Genomic DNA, 14481 nt, shown 5'->3' with positions numbered 1-14481 from the left:
TACACTTAACCCCCACACTCCACCTCACCCTATGCTCCTATGTATCTCTTTATCTGGCTGTTTATCTGTATCCCTTATCATTTCTTTTAATAAACTAGTAAGTGCATTTCCCTCAAAAATTAATTGTGGTTTGGCTCAGTTGTTAGAGCATTAGCCTGACGAACTACTTGCCTGATTGTTCTGGCAAGTGGCAAACAAAACCAGGTAGAGGACCTGCAATCATGAAGGTAATAGTCTAGTGGGGGAGACTGCCATTAATTAAGTAATGACATAGGCAGGTGCAGAATTATAAGTGGTGTTATGCTAAGAAGAAGGGAGAAGACCATGGTGACATTGATACCATTAATAACCTGATTATTATTAGCAGGAAAAGAGTAGAGGGAAGACTAGATAGTATAAGCATGCCATTTATATGGCTTTGCCAGAAAACTGCAGTTAACATTCGCCAAATCTGTTCCCTGAAGATAACTAGGGGAAGGGAGTGGACAATAGACACATGCCCAGTAAGGTCTGGATGCTGGGAAGATGCTTATCTGTCAGTCACACCTGGGAGCGAGTCAGTGGGCAGAATAGGCATGGCCACTGCAGGGGCCCAAAATCTGAGGTATTTAATGCCTGAAAAAAGGATCTCTCTCTCTCTCTCTCTCTCTCTCTCTCTCTCTCTCTCTCTCTCTCTGCTGGCATCTGAATCCTGGCTCACCTGCTCTACACTCGCCCAAGTGGCCCACAGCCATGTTGACTCTGCACAATAGACTAATGGACTTTAATTAGCCTGATGCTATATTGGACTCAACCCCACCATCAAATGGAAACTGGACATTGGCCCTGTTTTTGACTCTGCTAAAGCCCCAGCTACATATTTTTCAGGACTGGTTTAAGGGATAATGCAAACCAAGGGATGTGACTCCATGAAAATAAAGCCTTTTACCACATCTCCTCTTTCCATGGGGGCCTCCAGAAATTCTTACTCCAGAGGTACCTCAAGACCCCCAACTCCCACTAGCGACCAAGGAATTCCACCCACCCAATCCTCCAGCAACACCATGAGAGGCTGTAACTGAGAAGTGAGGTTTAGCACTAGCTGGGTGATCTTGGGTAACTTGGCTTCTTTAGTTTCTCTGTAAAATAATGTACATCAACCAAGCTGATCTTGAACTTCCTTCCAGCCCTAATGTTCTACATTTCTTTGTGAATTCATCTTTTTCCCTTGTTTGTATGAACACTTTTAAAAATAAAATTAAAAATGCCTAATATAGCAGAAACATTGGCTAACAGATAAGGCAATGTGACTTCTCTTCATACAGCTAATTTAAATCCAACCCAATCATGTTAGGCAGCCTTCCTTGGTGTTTTTGCTGAAACATTGGAATAATGCTTACTAATCATCTTCAGGGGAACTTTGTGAACTATGAGTCAGCAAGTATCATTGAGAAAGAAAGGCAGGAAGCTTACATCCACTTAGCAAAGACAACCCTCTCTGGGGTAGAATTTGAAAAACACCTGGAGAAAGCTGAGGGTGGGAAGGAAATAGCTCCCTGAAATCCCATATTATTCACAACTTTTCAGAATACCTTTGAACAACAATGAAAGTGTTTACTTGGGTATAACACCATTCTTTTTTTCCCTAATACATGAGTGTGAATGTCTTATGGAAGCTGGAAGTCACTGATGGATAAGCAAGGGAAAGAGCTCAGAAAGATCTGGAGCTTGAGGGACTTGGCCAGAGAATGCAGACTTGGTTGGGGTGTAGAGGTAAGCACACGGTAGGAAGGCCCAGCTGCCAGGTAGAAGAGATCACCCAAAATGAAAGATCAAGGAACAATATGTTTACTTCACAATGTTGTCATGGGACAACAATGAGTACCTGGCATGCTTATTACCAAAGAAGTTCACTACCTCATACCAAGTACCATAAAACCATGGAATAGTGGTCTTACATAATAAGAAAGAAAGAAGGAAGGAAGAAAGAAAGAACAAAAGAGAGAGAGAGAAAGAAAGAAAGAAAGAAAGAAAGAAAGAAAGAAAGAAAGAAAGAAAGAAAGAGAAAAGAAAGAAAGAAAGAAAGAAAGAGAGAGAGAGAGAGAGAGAGAGAGAGAGAGAGAGAGAGAGAGAGAAGAAGAAAGAAAGAAAGAAAGAAAGAAAGAAAGAAAGAAAGAAAGAAAGAAAGAAAGAAAGAAAGAAAGAAAGAAAAGGAAGAAAGAGCCAAAATCCTCTAAGCAAGAAAAGAAAGGGGTATGATTTCCCCCATCCTCCCAATAACTGGAAGAGGTCTTTGCTATGAGTTTCATAATATCCGTATACCCTAAATAGGTGTTAAAGAGGGAAAGGACAGAAAAATAATTAGCACAAACTTCGATTCATGTGACTTTGATTCCCACGTTGATGCCAGCGAAAAAAACCAATACATAACTGCAAAATAACTTTAAAAAAAATTATATGACTAAGCAAAACTGGTATTAACAAATCAGTTCTTCTTTTTGGAAAGGACTCGAAACTTGCTAACATAATAGCAACACTTTTCTCATGCCCATAGCACCATTTTCACATCCCACATTTTGCCAGCTTGGTATTTCCTTCCCTATTGCTTAAAAGATTGTCAGATATTTTGAAAGGAAAAAAGAAGTCAATTGAAATGCATGTAGACTGTTCTTTAAAAATTCTGCTAGGACAAGGAGAATTGTAAATATCAGAAATAATTAAATATGAGGTTTCTTTGAGAGGTTAAGGAACTTAGATTAATGTTTTATATTTTGGGGAGAAATGGTATATTTGTGTTAAAAGTAAATTTTTTAAATTCATTTAAGCAAAGTAATTCATGCTATTTCATATTATTCTTGAGTTTTCTCAAACATTAAATCCACATATAGCTTACAAGGTATTCTAAGGAAAACATGTTCATAATAATACATATATTGATTATTACAGAAGTGATTTGGGGACCCAATGATTTTAAAATATTTTTCTTTTTTAAGTAGTGGGAGTAGTTGCTATAATTGACTCTCATGTTAAATGTCAACATATAAAACATACAAAAGCTGCCTTGATGAGAGAGAGAATGGACTGAGGACCCCAGTGTAATCTCAATTTAGTATTCATTTCAAATAAACTTTGTTTTTGCTTTGCTACTTTATTATCAGAGTCCAGCAGAGGATCTGGCACATAGTAGGAACTCAATAAATATTTGTTGAAGGACTATAATATGCCTGTTAATATTAAATAGAAACCATCTCTTATCTATATATATAAAAGGGTAATATGCTAAGTGTCCTTCCCACTGTCCAACCAGTTGCTATGATGCACACTGACCACCAGAAGGCAGATGCTCAATGCAGGAGCTGCCATGAAGTGCACAGGGAAACATCACCGCCAATCTGGCACCGACAAAGCAACACTCGGCTTCCCCCAAGTGAGACACAGGCCCTACCATCACCGCGGAATGACAGCCCACCAAATTGCAGCCAATGCTCAATGGCACAAAATGTGGCCCACAGCCCAGCCCAGCCTGCAAATGGTGGCTGTGGGTACCAGGTAATGATGTCACATTTTTGTTGACATTATGAAGCCAAAATTATAGACAGAATATGTCTGAAGACCAACTATTGGCACAACATACCTCTGAAATCAAAAGAAAGAGATGTTGTCAACAGAATATGTCTGAAGAACAGTCATCGACAAGTACTACTAATACTGGTAGGAACTGCCTTCATAGCAAAAATGAGGTAAATGCAGATGCAATTATCAAGCACAGTTGTGATGGAATGACTGTTACATGTCAATGTTGCCTATCCTTAAATTTCTCCGATGAAAAACGATCTCATGGAAAATTTACTTGATGTTGTAGCAAAGGCAAAGTTTGTCCAAATGATATAAATTTTCCAGAATACCTGGCATACTTAAAAAAATTAATGATAAAGAAGACTCTGATGGTAAAGATTTCATGGAAAATATTCATTGTTATATCATGTTGTTTTTGTTTATTTATTAAACAATTTATATATTATTTTCATGTACATTTTATTAATTTTCTTTCATCTCTGACACTTCTATTATAGAGGAAGGATGAATAGCGATATTAAAATATTTCTTCTAATTAATTTTTTTAAAATTAATTTCCTTTCAGTGTGCATGAATTTGTGCACCGGGTCACTAGTAATATATATTAGGAAATGTATAAAAATAATTAACTAATATAAAAATAGAAACTATTTTTAGTGGTTAGAGCATCCTCCCATGCAACAAAAAGGGTTCAATTCCTGTTCAGGGCATATACCTAGGTTGCGAGTTTGATTCTTGGTTGGGGTGCATCCCAGAAGCAACCGATCAATGTTTCTTTCACATCTATGTCTCTCTCTCTCGTCTCTTTCTCTCTTCTGTTCCTCTCTCTCTAAAATTAGTGAACATATCCTTGGGTGAGGATAAATATATATATGTTTTAGTACTTAGCAAAGCAATGTGAATTCATTTTCATTTGAAATATATATATTTTTTCATTTATTTTTTTTATTTAAAATGTTTTTCAATTACATTTTACATTCAATCTTATTTTGTATTAGTTTCAGGTGTACAGTATAGTGGTTAGACAATCATACTTTACAAAGTGTTTCCCTGATATTTCTAGTACCCACCACACATAGATATTAAATATTATTGCATATACTAGAGGCCCGATGCACAAAATTTGTGCACGGGGGAGGTTGTCCCTCAGCCCGGCCTGCACCCTTTCACAATCCGGGACCCCTCAAGTAGGATCCCTAGGCCTGGCTGGTGATCAGGGCCTATTGGGGCTTTCCTTCCCCCAGCTGCTGGCAGCTGGCTCTGCCCCTGACACTGCCACTGCTTGCCATCTTTGTGGTGCTGCCCCCGCCCCCGTCCCCTGCCACAGGTCACCTCCCTTTGCAGGTGACAGGCATGGGGTGAGATCACTTGGCTGGCCTGGGCCACCCTCTGTGGGGTGATCGCTGGCTGGCCCTGCATACCCACCACAGCGTCTCTGGGCCGCCCTCTTTGGAGCGATTGCAGAGCCCTGCTATTGATTTCCCAGCAGAGGGTGGCCTGGGCTTCCCTCTTTGGAGTGATTGATCGTGGAGCATTCGCATCAATCGCCCTGCAGAGGGTGGCCTGGGCCTCCCTCTGCGGGGTGATCGTGGGGCAATGGCTGGGCCCCCCGACTAATTGCATCACACCCGCCTTGGCTGGCCTGGTGCCAGTGGGTGTCATAGCATGGTCGTCCAGAAGGTCGTCTGGATGGTCTTTCTGCTGTTCAGTCACTCGGTCAATTTGCATATTACACTTTTATTATTATAGATCCCCTATGCTGTACTTTGCATCCCCATGACTGTTGGTAACTACCAATCTGTATGAGAAGTATATTTTGAGTTCAGCGGTGTGCCATGCCAAAGTGAACTGAAAAGATCAAGTAGCCGCTCTCTACTTTGCCTGGACACTCTTCCCCGTCTTCCTGTGACTGACTCCTTCTCATCTTTCACCTTCCGGCTTCAGCTAAAATGCCACCTTCTTTGATGCCTTCCCTGACCCTTCCGTCTAAAATAGCCCCTTCTCCCCAGTTGGTTATCACATTTCCCTTTCCTACATAGACTTCATTGCATTCTACAGGTATCTTGTTTATTTGTTGGCATGTTGACTGAGACATGTTCTGCCTCCTTTGGGGCTAAGCACAGTGTCTGTCCTATCTGAAGGGCTCAGTGAATATTTTTCAATGAATGGATGAATAAATAATCAAACTTATACAGTGCCCTTAATAGGAAATAGGAATTTGAATACAGGTTGGGTTTGGAATGTCTGTGGATGGAGAGGTTCCCCAGTCCTGGGGAGGCTGTCAAGATTTTAATCAGTTACAATCAGTCCCCTGCTTAAACCCCCAGGATCCACTATTTCCATGTATGGTACTTATATTCACTTTCCTCCGCTGTGAATGACAACACTAATATTAATTTGACCTCATAACTAAAAGTCAATTTTTATTACCACTAATAAGAACCCCTTTCTCTCAGAAAAGGGCTCATAGGAGACATGGGAATTCTTTAGAAGTGCCTCCTTGTATGTGTTTAGGGAATGAGAAGTAGATGGGGTGACTCATCTTGAGCCAATTAATACAGTTTCATTAAACAGATTGAGACTCAACTTGGGAATATTTAAACTTTAATGGGAAAGGGCCCACCAGAGGTCTATTTGCATGAAAGGCTCAGAAGCTTCCTAGGAAGACTTATTTCAAAAGAATTAGTTATGGGAGAAGAAAGCCAATTTTGAATGTTGCATTGTTGTTTGTCATTCATATTTGAAGAGTTTGTGCATCATGTCAAAAGCAAGAACCGGACAGAAAAGTTTTAGTGGAATGTGGTAGGGAAAGGGATGATATCCTATGCAGTGTGGAGGTAGCACAGTGTGGACCTCCCTGTGTGATGGCACCAGAGAGTCCACCTGGATCTTTCCCCAATATTGGAAGCTGAGAAGATATATCTGCAGAATTTGCAAGGGGGTTAGGAATCTTCCAGCCTCAAGTAGAAGACAGAGCCTAAGAAACACTGGTTACTACTGCTAATAAATTTTCACTATTTCATTTTATTTTTTTCTCCCATACCTCCCGAATAGAATGTTTTGCCACTGTTAAAAAGAATGAGGTACTAGTAAAGCCCTGGCCAGTGTGGCTCAGTTGGTTGGAGCATCGTCTGGTACACCAAAAGGTGGCGGGTTCAATTTCTAGTCAAAGTGCAGACCCAGGTTTCGGGATTTGATTCCACATTTGGTGCATGTGTGGGAGGCAACCAATTGATGTTTCTCTCTTTCCCCCTTCCTCTCTCTAAAGCAGTGGTTCTCAACCTTCCTAGTGCTGTGACCCTTTAATACAGTTCCTCAGGTTGTGGTGACCCCCAATTTCATTGTTACAAATTAAACATAATTAAAGCATAGTGATTAATCACAAAAACAATATGTAATTATATATGTGTTTTCCGATGGTCTTAGGCGACCCCCGTGAAAGGGTCGTTCGACCCCCAAAGGGGTCACAACCCACAGGTTAAGAACCGCTGCTCTAAAGTCAATTAAAAAAAAAGAATGAAGTAAATATACATGTATTGATATAGAATATTTGCAAAGATTTATTATTGTTAAGTGTAAAGAGATGGAGAACAGTATAAATATTATGCTAGAATCCATATTAAAGGAAATTTACATATACATGTATATATAGAGAACTAGAGGCCCGGTGCACGAAAATACGTGCACTGGGGAGGGGAGTCTCTCAGCCTGACCTGTTCCCTCTCACAGCCCGGGAGCCCTCAGGGGGATGTCCTACTGATGGCTTAGGCCCATTCCTTGTGGAGAGTGGGCCTAAGCCGCAGTCTGACCTCCCTCTGTAGGAAGCAACTGGGCTGATCATGGGAAGGTGATGCCTCCACCACCCCATTGCTACTGCCACTGCCAACTGCTGCAGCTGCCAGCCCTTGGCCCTCACTTCTTAACACTGGCCCTGCCGCCTGCCCACTTGTGGGTGGGGGGCATCTGGGGCCAGGCCAGCTTGGGGAGGGGCTGTGGGAGGTTGAGGCGCAGCAGGTCACACCCCATCCGGCCTCTGCAGAGGAGTGGCGCCAAGACCGGGCCCATGCCACTGCCTCTGTGGCTGCCTCTGTGGAAGGGGCAGTGGCGGCCGCAGTGCTGCCTCCCATTCCCACAGCAGCGCTGCCTCCTCTCCCATGGTGGCGCCTCTCCCGTGCCGCTGGCCCTAGGCCCTCACAGTCGCTGTGGCTTTGTCCGGATGGACGTCCAGAAGACATCTGGTCTAATTAGAATATTATCCTTTTATTAGTATAGATATATTTAGAAGGATACACAAAACCATTTATAGTGATCCATTCTGAGAAGGTGACTTGGTGTGGAAGTCAGTGTGGATGAGAGACTTTCCATTCTTCGCTCCTTTGGATTGTTTGAATTTCTTTTTTAGAGATATATATGCATATAACATAGATACTTATAATTATAAACATATTATCTTTTATATATAACTCATAAAAACAAGCATTACAAAACATAAAATTGAAAATGACTGGTAAGTTCATTTGAACTTGCTCATATTGACTATTACTATGTATCCCAAATAAAAGAAAAAAAAAGAACAACCATTGATGTAGATATTTTTAGTTTTCATATATATCTATGCTTTTTTTTTAATATATTTTATTGATTTTTTTCAGAGAGGAAGGGAGAGAGATAGAGCGTTAGAAACATCGATGAGAGAGAAACATAGATCAGCTGCCTCCTGCACATCTCCCACTGGGGATGTGCCCGCAACCAAGGCACATGCCCTTGACCGGAATCGAACCTGGGACCCTTCAGTCCGCAAGCCGATGCTCTATCCACTGAGCCAAACCGGTTTCGGCAATATATATCTATACTTTTTAAATACGAATTTTCTTATTATGGGTAGTCCAGTTTCTTTCTCAGAAGCAGAATGCAACAATAGTGCTTAAGAGGTCTGGTTCTGATGTCCAACAACCTGCGATCAATCTTAACTGTCATTTATTAGTTTTGCACCTTGGTAAATTACTTAACCTACCTAAGCTTCTATTTTGCTGTCTTTAAAATGTGGGAAAATAACAGCATCTCCTGTTTTTTGGGGTCTTTATGAAAATTGAAGGAAATAAAGCAGTTGACATGATTAGCCCACTGACTGACCCAAAGTAAGCACTTGATAAATGTTACTATTTGAAAGTGCATGGGATGCAAATGAAGTTCACACAACAGTGGAGATTAATGGGGTAAAGTCAACATTTGTTTTCCTTTTTGAACAATGCGGACACCAAGTGACAGATAATAAAACACATTTAGAGAAGTTCCATTTGTGTAATTACTAAGCTAGTAATTTCTAGTTATTGGTTGAGGTTTAAGTTTCCCAAGGACAGCAGACCATTGAGAGTTGAATGGGTGTGGGTAAAATGGCAGAGCTTCCTGGCCAGTCTAGAAAACACGTTGTTACCTCCTTCATCTACCTGTCTTTCAGGATGCTCTTACTATTCTTTTTTTTTTTTTTTAAAAAATATGTTTTTATTGATTTCAGAGATAAAGGGAGACAGATAGAAATAGTAATATCAATGATGAGAGAGAATCATCAATTTGTGCTTCCTACATGCCCCACAGTGGGATTGAGCCCACAACCTGGGCATGTGCCCTGACTGGGAATAGAACCGTGACCTCCTGGTTCATAGGTCCACACTCAAACACTGAGCCACGCCACCCAGAGCACTTACTATTCTTAGTTTTCCCATATGTCACTTATCCAGGTGGAAAGAATCATGGACTTCATGAAGAGAAAGAGAATAGTTCAAGGTTGACTCTAACTAATGAGCTGGGTGACCTCAAGGCCACAGTATCCCTACTAGGAAAACAAAGAAATGGGCCCAGATGACCTCTGAGGTTCTTCTGGATCTAACAATTCTACTGAGAAATGCCATGCCAGCGTAGTCCTTCCAGTCGCTACCAATTCTATATTCTGCATTTCTTACTCCATTCTGATGAACTCCAATTAGGAGGTGACAGAGAGCTTAGCAAAACCTCAACTATTAAAAATAAGCTTCTTCCACAACTATCAGAAGCTAGAGAACTGAATAAAGATTAATTAAAAATCGGTGTAAACATCTGTTTCTGAATATTTTCACTTTGTAATTTAATTTTTGAAGAGAAGTTTCCATCAGAGGTGGGGAAATCTAAATTAAGAATGGAAATCTTTTGGAGTTTAAATAAAAACAAACTGATTTAAATTACTAAAATCTACTAAGAATAAGATTAATTTTTTTAAATATCTCCTATTCAAATGATACAGTACTTTTACTTGGTGTGCTCATTTAACTTATATATTTCAGCATTTTGCGGAAATGTTATACCTTATGCATGATAATGATGAGAATACCTTACATTTGTGGAGCTGGTGCTTCACAATTTACCAGGAGATTTTACAGTTTAATAACTTAAAACTAAAACATCCATCTATCAAGAATTTGATAATAAATAATACAGCTCTTTTCTCTTGTCAAAAATGATAAATTGATGTTTAGGTTAAAGTTTATAAAACAAATACTGCAAGTTGGTAAAAAAAAATGTTTAATGCAAAATAGGGTGATATGTTCTGAAATGTTTCTAACTTTTTTCCCACAATAGTGAGTTAGGCAATATTCAAAGCACTTCCTTATTTTAACTTTAAAATTTGAAACAACTTCTCTATATCAATAATAAAGACTCTTTGTTTTTCACCAGGCAGGGAATCCACTGCATCATTTGATATGCAACATGATATTTGATATAAAGCAAGTTGTTTAATCAGGCTATTGAAATTGTTGTATAACACCAAATCATATTCTATAGAACTAATCTTTTATTGGGTATACTGTCAGGTTCTCATAAATGCATGATAAAATATGTTCATTTGGTTTTGGAAAGTAGTACAGAAATAGCAGTAGCAAATTTCATTGTTTCAGAAACTGAAGAGAAAAAATTTGAATTTTAACATAAACTCATTATAGCTATTTTAATGTCATTAGTTTTTTAATAGAAAAAAATTGTTTACATTGGACTGCGCCATTTGAATAGATTAGGGAAATTCCATTTTGGTTCTTTCCTCTATATTCTGGGATATGATAATATAGAACAGTAAGACATTTGATTTCTTTATGGAGTAGAAATGCTGAAGTGAATCATTCATTCATGTATTCAACAACAATTTGTTGAGAACTTACTCTATGTGAGACATGCTAAGTAAGCCTCAAGGAAAGAAAAAGGAGTTCATAACTGGGTAGTTGCAGGATAACCAATACCTGTTTATAGATGATGGGTCAAACTCCAAGTACCAACAATGGATGCTTTAATAAAAAATAAAAAAAATAAAAAAGATCAAGGAGTAGGACACTAGAGTACTCAGGGAAGGCTTTGCTCAAGAGAAAGAGCCTGAAAAGATGGCTTGTATTTGTATAGGAGGGAATAAATGCAGAGAGTAACCCAGGGAGGAGAAACAATATACAAAACATTATCATGCAGAAGTCAAGTCCAGAAGATAATAAGTAGGTTGCAGAGCATAGAACTTTATAATTACTCAAGGGGTGGTCTTTGGGCCAGTAAATTAGCATCCTGTAGGAGCTTGTAGAAATACAGAATCAAAATCTGATTCTGCATGCTCAAGGCCTTTGGGTGCTTTGTATATACATTAAAGTCTGAGGAGTTTTAATCTAAGCCAATCCATTTTTCAGAGGGATCTGAACCAGAGAGTGGCTGGATGGCTTGGCTTCCCTGAAGATAATGCAAACCTCACTTTAGAAAGAGTCCTGGAAACAGGGAGTTTTCTCCCCAATTTCACAATGTTTGCCTGAACAGGAGGGAGGCAGTAAGTTGGATCTGATGGTGGGAGTATTTGAATGCCAACTTAAGCAGCTCAGGCCTCATCTAGTCATGAACTGAACAAACCTTTATTGAACTCCAATGTGGCAGCACTGGGTGATACAGAGACGAATAAGACAGGTCTGCCCCTAAGAAGCTCACAGTTTTCTGGGTAAGCAAGGAACCAACAATTATAAATATCTTTGTAGTGAGTTTTAAAGGTTTATAATAGAGAAAATAACATGATTTATTCAGTTAACATTCATTGAGTACCTAGTACTTGCAAAATTGTGGTATCCAGGAGTATTCGGGAGTGGAAAGAAACAGAGAGATGGATCAGTTAAGTGGCTACTGCCCAAGAGTAAGAAGTAAAGGCTTTGGTCAATGTGAGGTTGATGGAAGACCAAAGAAGCAAGTCTGCATTAACCCAGAGGTTACCATAAGGCAAGGTAGAATTCATATCCCTGAGTGGAAAAATAGGGAAGATGGGAGAGTGAGCCAGATTATTGGAAATTTGTTTGCTTTACTTTTTAGTTAAGGGGAGAGAGATATTTGGTTTTAGACATGTAGATCTTGAATGAATATTCATAAAGAACTCTCTAGTAAGGAATTTGAGGTTCAGAACTGGAGCTTAAGAGAAAAGCAGGGCTGAAGAATCACTGGGTGGATGTTTTGTCTTCCTATCAACCCATTTTCCTTACTGGGAAGTCAATATCATTGATTGTGCTGTCCCAAGTCATCTGTAGGGGGGTAGCTACATTCTGGGCTTTTTTGTTGTTGTTTTTTATAAAATATATTTTTATTGATTTCAGAGAGGAAAGGAGAGGGGGAAATAGATAGAAACATAAATGACAAGAGAGAATAATTGACCGCTGCCTTCTGTGGATCGAGCCCATCATATGCCCTGACCAGGAATCCAAACTTGACCTCCTGGTTCATAGGTCAATGCTCAACCACTGAGCCACGCCAGCTGGGCACATTCTGTTTTTTAAAATAAAGGTCCTAAGCCTTTGCTTTGTCAGCTGCAAGCAATACACGTGGTTTAGTAATCTCAGTCACAACCATACGCTCAGGAATGTCACTTTATTTTCTTTTCCCGTTAGTGCAACAATAACAACAAAAATTGCCAATAACCAAGCTATTTTCTTAAACTGCATCTTCAAAATTCTACTGGAGTAGAATTTTGTCTGTGAGTGTTCACTTTTAAAATGCATTGGCTAACTTCAGAAACCACAGCCACCCTATATCCTATTAAATTTAACCAACTGTATGAATGCTTATTATAGTTAATGCACAGCTGGGTGGTTTAAATTCCTCTGAAGTTAATTGGTAATTTAATATGAACACGCAGATTTAGAAACTGCTATATGTGATGAGTATGTGCTTGCTCTTTTTCTTTCCCCCCTTCAATATTGACTATTCAAACTGCTAGCTTCTGTAGGCGCCTCTATCTGGCACATATATGGTGGCATTATAGGGACTGAGTGAATCCCGCTGCAGTAGAGCTGGTGGATGGAGTGTCCGGGGTGATTCCTGGGCACTGATGCCACTACGTAGTAGATCTCTCACCTATTTGCCATGCTGGCTCATTTATGTAACAAGAGTTCCTATATTGGTCTCCAAAGAGATACTTGTGATGTAGGTGAATTCATTCACTTTATAGGGGAGACCAAAGAGACTCTGCAGGAGGAAATTTAGAGTTATGGTGAATGGTATGGGCTTTGGAACTAAATAGAATAGGGCTCAAATCCAGGCTGTCACGTTTTAACCAGATGATCTTGGGCAAGTAACTTCTAAAAAAGAGCCAACTAGTGTATTTTTATTGGAAGTAATCCATGCACATAGTATAAAATTCAAACAGTATAAAAGGGTATATGATAAAAATAAGTCTCCCTGCACTTCAGATCTGTAGAGCAACCACTCTTAAGAGTTTCTTATGTAAACTTTCAGAGTGTTCATGTACATGCAAGCACGGTACAATACATATGTGGCTGTGTAAGTGTGCAAGCATATCTATATCACTTCCTAGAATTGGCATTTTTGTCACCTGTATGTGCACTTAAAATTTGGTATGTGGATACTTCCTGATTGCCAGTCAAAGATTTCACAGTGGGTAAGAGTGACAATTTTCCCACATGCCACTTCTTAAAAAATTGTACCAATTAGATAGATGAAAATAACATCATGATGTGGTTTCTTGAAATGTTTTTGAAATAGAACACATGGAAAAGCACACAAAACATTAATGTGCAGTTCACTGAATTATCAAAGAAGCAAACAAGTCAGGTCAAGAAATAAAATATCAGAACCTTATGCTTCCTCTTAATCATTTAGCTTTTTCTCCTTTCTAAAAAATTAACATCATAGTTCAGTTTTGCCTGCTTTTGAACTTATATACATGGAATCATACATACTATGCATTTTTTGGTGTCTGGCTTCTTTTGCTCAATAATATGTTTGTGTGATGATTTCTCCAGGTTGTTGTGTACAACTCTAGTTCTTTCATTTGCATTGTTATATAGATTTCTAGAATGTACATACATTGCAAAATTTGGGTAATTTCCAGTTTTTTATTTTTATGAGTAATGCTGCATATTCTTGTGCATGCCTCTTTTTAAAAATATGTTTTTATTGATTTTAGAGAGAGAGAGAGAAAGGAAGAGAGGGAGAGAGAGAGAAACATCAATGGGAGAGAGAAACATCCATCTGTTGCCTCCCATACTCATCCCAACTGGGGTTCGAACCGCAACCTGGGTGTATGCCCTTCCCGGTAATTGAACCTGTGACATTTCAGTGCATGGGATGATGTAACCAACGGAGCCACACCAGCAGAGCTTGTACATGCCTCTTCATGTACATGTGTATGCATTTCTGTTAGGTCTGTACCTAGGAATAAGGCACTGCCATAGCCATGTCAAATTACCCTATCTTCTCTAGGATAAAAAACCACATGGAAAGAGATGCCAACCAACTTAGCCAATGTACCTACTGAATACAGCTGCATGCATGAGTGACCTCAAGTAAGACCAGAAAAGAATTGTTCAGCCAATCCCTATGATTGTGATAAATAATAATTATTGTTGGTTCAAGTCCCTAAGTTTGAAG

The sequence above is a fragment of the Myotis nattereri genome, assembly GCF_964212035.1.
Source record: "Myotis nattereri genome assembly, chromosome: 2".
NCBI classification, from domain to species: domain Eukaryota; kingdom Metazoa; phylum Chordata; class Mammalia; order Chiroptera; family Vespertilionidae; genus Myotis; species Myotis nattereri.
The sequence above is the reverse complement of the archived record's forward strand: the minus strand, read 5'-3'. Positions refer to the sequence as shown.